This window comes from Bremia lactucae, linkage group LG7 (assembly GCF_004359215.1).
Source record: "Bremia lactucae strain SF5 linkage group LG7, whole genome shotgun sequence".
In the NCBI taxonomy this organism is placed as follows: Eukaryota; Oomycota; class Peronosporomycetes; order Peronosporales; family Peronosporaceae; genus Bremia; species Bremia lactucae.
The window spans coordinates 2,127,121-2,132,769 of record NC_090616.1 but is presented as its reverse complement, the minus strand read 5'-3'; positions in this window follow the sequence as shown (position 1 = coordinate 2,132,769).

Sequence of the window (5,649 nt, the reverse complement as noted above, 5' to 3'; positions counted from 1 at the left end):
AGAACGAACCCAAGTCCATGAACACACGTTGATTACGGTGTTCATGCAAGGTCTTACGGGTAGTCCCGCAAAGACCCACCTGTTCTGCTTGGCACTGGATACGCTTGAAGAAGCAATATCCGTTGCGGAATAGGAGGACTTTAGCATAAGACAGGCTCAAGCTAGTTCGTCATCCTATCGTCCTTAAGGACGACATGAATTAGGAGGTCCAGAATTCATGGACCTCTCTTACGTTGAAAGCGAGACCTCGTTTTTCGAACAACAAGTGATTGCAGAAATGCAATCGCTGCCAAAAATTACGACACTACGCTCATGAGTGTAGTGCCCCACACCCAGTACGAGGGGTACTGAACGTAATTTTGGACCGTATGCCAAAAAGGGCAACCGTCGCGGGTACGACGTTGTTGCGAAATCGCAACAGCGAGGCGGACCGCCAAAAAGGGTCGGGGTCAGTAGAGGCGCAACGCCCTACTGATCTAGCAACCACGAGAGACTATTGCAACTCTCTTGATAAAAGTTGCTCCAGACACACATTCATTATGTGTGTCTGCACCTGGTGATGAGGTATTTCTCATCACCTTGAACTTAAAAGTGACAAATTCGTCACTTAGAGCCCTAGTGGACTGTGGGGCGTCGAATAACTTTATTCGTCGCCAGTCACTAGAGGGTCGTAGACTCAAATATGTTGAGCGCGACATCTCTCCAACGAGGATGACGGTGCGTCTAGCGACAGGCGCATCGATAACAGTGACGAAATGCGTAGTAAAATTTCACTACACGTGAAAAGATTTACAGTACGATGATGATTTCATCGTACTGGACTTGGATGACAAATTTGATGTCATCCTAGGTCTACCTTGGCTCAGAAAATATGAGCCAAGAACCAGCTGGCAGCATCGATCCGTAAAAATTCCTGCCACTTGTTCATCAGATGGCCACCTGATGAACGTCTTGGAGCGTTCAAAGCGTGTGGATGTACTACGAGTGAGTGCGATGGCCTCACTTGAGGTACGGTCGTTAGTACGACTGCACAAGATCACAGGGTGATTACCAATCACCCTGTGGAGTCAGCAGCCGGCGGCTGTGCGAACGCACAGGCAGCGCCGAAGGTCCACCACTATAATGAGTCGAGTGGATTGAGACATGAATGTATGCCTAGCGGGCGACATCCAAGAAAGAAAACGATTGCCCAAAAGGGACAGCACGATGATCCTAGGTCGAGTAGAGAGTCGACCGTAGAAGACCCGACTGTGATAGCGCAATCACAGTCGAAAGACTTTTCCTTAAACAGAGGACGAATACGTTACCGATATTCGGTCAACGGTGATTTTTTTTTGTTTTTTTTTTGCCAAAAAGAAACGGATCCTTTAACAGAGGACGAATACGTTACCGATTTTCGGTCAGCGGTAATTTTTGCCAAAAAGAAACGGATTCTCAGCTGCTCATGGATGGACGAAGGTGACCTCGATGTGAAGACTCAGATTGACATATACTACTCAGACCAAGGAGTCAATTAATACGAATCCTTTTTACAAAGAGTTGATTGAATCAAGGGATGTATTCCCTGAAGCAGTTCCATGCGAGTTGCCTAAGGATAAAGGCACTCGACATGAGATCGAGCTCAAACCGGGCTCGAAGTACTGTGTCATGAAGCAGTGGCCACTGCCTCGTGAACAAGTACTTGCGATCGACAAATTCTTTGCCGATCGGGTAAAAGCGGGCCATGTGAGGGAATCAACTTCCCCACATAGCTCTCCGACCTTCTGTGTGCGAAAGGCCACAGGAGGGTGGCGGATAGTGCACGCATTCAATAAACTGAATGCTGCAACGATACCGGCTCAAACGCCGATACCGAGAAAAGACGTAATCATAGACGGTATGTCTAAGAGTACTATCTTTTCTTCTATGGATCTGATGGATGGGTTCTATCAAATCCTTATGCGTGANGAGGACGATTACGTAACCGACATTCGGTCAGCGGTAATTTTTGCAGAGAACGAACGGGTTCTCAGCAGCTCATCAATGGACGAAAATGTCCTCGATGAGAAGACTCGGATTGAGAGATACAGTACTCAATCTTGGGAGTCACTCAAGGGAAATCCTCTATACGAGGATTTAATAGAATTCAGGGATGTATTCCCTGAAGCAGTTCCATGCGAGTTACCTAAGGATAAAGGCACTCGACATGAGATCGAGCTCAAACCGGGCTCGAAGTACTGTGTCCTGAAGCAGTGGCCACTGCCTCGTGAACAAGTACTTGCGATCGATAAATTCTTTGCCGATCGAGTAAAAGCGGGCCATGTGAGGGAATCAACCTCCCCACATAGCTCTCCGACCTTCTGTGTGCGAAAGGCCACAGGAGGGTGGTAGATAGTGCACGCATTCAACAAACTGAATGCTGCAACAATACCGGCAGATACGCCGACACCTAGAAAAGACGTAATCATAGACGGTATGTCTAAGAGTACGATCTTTTCTTCTATGGATCTGATGGATGGGTTCTATCAAATCCTTATGCGTGAGCGGGACATCCCGTACACAGCAGTGAGCACCCCCAGTGGGATGCTCTGGGAATGGCTAGTGATGCATCAGGGGCTTAGTAACGCCCCTGCAACATTCAACAGATGTGTAACAAATCTGTTCAGACCGGTGCAAGAATTCGCACCGAATTATTTTGACGATATTTTCGTCCATAGCCGAGCCATGGACGGTAAGCCGGACGTGGAAGTTCATTAAACTTACGTTCGTCAGGCGAAAGCATAAGTTGTATGCAAATCTCAAGAAGTGTATATTCGCTGCAAGCGAAATACCACTTCTTGGGTGCATCGTCGGTAAACACGGCGTATGCCCTGATCCCGAAAACATCAAGGCGATCACCGACTAGCCAGTTCCAGTCGATGTGAAGGGACTTAGAAAGTTCCTTGGTTTGGCGGCGTACTTGCACAAGTACTATCGTAATTATGCAGAGATGACAGTTCATCTCTCTCGTCTTTTGAGAAAAGACGAGAAAAGGTTATGGAACGCTGATTATCAGCGTTCGTTTGAAGGAATCAAGCAAAGCTTGATGCAATCGCCCATATTAGCGATTGCGGATCAAGACAGACCATTCCATGTGGTCTGTGACGCCAGCGATTTCGCAATCGGCTGTGCGTTAATGCAGTACGATACAGATGGCGCGGAGCGCGTCGTCTGTTACCAATCGCGTCAGCTGCAACCAGCTGAACGCAATTATCCAGTGCATGACAAGGAACGCCTTGCCATAAAATATGCACTGGCTAAATTTAGGGTCTATCTCCTCGGAGATAGTCCGCTCATCATATATACGGACCATGCGTCATTACACACGACCGTAAACAGCCCACACCTCTCGCAAAGAATGGCGAGATGGTTATCCTTCTTCGGAGAGCATAATTTTTCCGTGAATATAAACCAGGACGAACTAATGTCGTCGCTGATGCGTTATCACGCCGACCCGGTTTCGAGTCAGCAGAGCACTCCAACAGTGAAATTAATCTTACTGTTACAACACTCACTACGAGTGTTCCGTCATCAACCTAAGTTGATGACATAAAGAAACCCTACATAGAAGATAAGGACCTTTTATGTTTGATGGATCATTAATGAATCCATCCGATAAATCTTTTAAAGATCTACTGGCTAATATCGATCGTCATCCGATCGATACACAACACGTAACGGCTTATTGTATTACACAGCCGTTACCGGCGACAATCCACGTGTTGTCATCCCAACTCACAATGATTTGCGCTTGCGCATCATGTATGGGTTTCACGATGCTCCAACAAGTGGACATCGTGGATGTGAGAAGTCTTACCTCACAGTAAGTCGATACTTTTACTGGCCCCGCCAGTATCAGTTTGTGCGCAAGTACATTCGTGCTTGCGAGGTTTGTCAACGGGTGAAGCCTAGCCCTTCATCCCGTGCACCTCTCCAACCTCTACCACTTCCGGCAGAGTGTTGGCAGTCCATACCTATGGACTTGGTCTTCGGATTCCCGAAGACGACCACAAAACAATGAAATCCTTGTTTTTCTAGACAGATTCAGCGAGATGTATCATCTTGCTGCGGTACCAGAGTCGATTACGGTTTCGTTTTGTGCCCGTGTCTTTATCGACAACGGTATTCAAACTCCATGGGTTACCCCGTGAATTGGTCTCGGATAGAGATTCAAGATTCACGGCGGAGTTCAGGCAATCCTTGTTCCGATCTCTCGGAACACGGCTGACTATCTCAACATCTGATCACCCAGAAACGGATGGTCAAACAGAATGCGTGAATCGCGTCCTCAAGGAGCTGTAAATCGATTGCGAAACGTCAATCGCATCACGCATCTCAATAGAGATGCGAGCCCTTCCCCAGGGCGAAGAAAGGGAATAGACATCCCCTTTTACACTATTCGAGTTGTCAACACAACACGGACAGGGCTCACCCCACGTGAGGCATGGAAGCCCAGCCTCACGTGACAACCGATTCAATTTATACTTTGCACCGATTGAAGTTCGTTTCTCAAATTTAACGCGATTTGCGTTTAGTTTTTAAAGCCAAGCTTCGCGTTTAATGTCTTTGACATTGCGAATGAACGCGCTCCAGGCTTGCATAAGCGAGAATTTATATCGCTTATTGTTTCCACAAAACCATCGATGCTTAAGAAAAGCATCGAGATAAAAATCTTCCTCAGCGCGAAAATTCTTCGCGCTGGGATCAGGCCACGTAGCTTTGTCGCAAAAATTAGTAATATTTATTGTGAGGAGTAGTCTCTCCAGACAAGCCTTTGATAAGCCGCTTTGCAAAAGCCACAACTTTTTTTCAGGGGCGAGATGAGACATTTTACTGTCTTCATTCCCCTGAGTGGTACCCACTGAAGCAGGGGTACCACAAGGACTTTTATTACGATGGCTTACGCCATCGACATCACCTTGCACAGAAACACGTGCAGGTGACCGTACGGGAGACGGAACGGGCGATGAGGAATCATCTTCATCGTCGGATCCAAATAGACTGTTTACTCGTTTTTCAGAATGAGCCCTCTCTTTCGAAGGCTCATAGTCAGCCGCCTGACGGGTATCAGGCGACTGTTCCATTCTCCCCGAGTCGGCCACTTCATCCGACTCGCACTCGTAGTCGACCTCCAAAGAGGGGTCGTATTCACGTGGTGAATCACCACGTGCACTCGCAACACCAAGTGTTGTGCGAGTGGAAGACACTACGGTAGACGGAACGTCTACCGCAAGAGATAGCAATGCGTCACCCGCGGCTGCACGAACCGCAGCCGAAGGCTCAGCACTATCATCACCCCGCATGAATTGTTCCTTCATGCGATGGAATTTAAAATGATGGATCTGACCAATCGAAAACATTTTAAAAATTAAGTGGTCATTTAGCGACCTTTCCATATAAGGACATTCAGAGTGATTGTCGTTTAAAGGAGGGGTAATGTAACGGGGTGTATCGTTACATGAAATTAACACTAAAAGGTTGTTAATTAATATTATCTAAAAGGTAGATAATATTTGGAGGAAATTACTTTATATAGTAATTTCCTGAATTCTTATCCATAAATAGGTATAGACCATTATGTCTATTTATTCCGCAGACTAATCAGCTGTAGAAGTAATCAAAGAGAGTTAC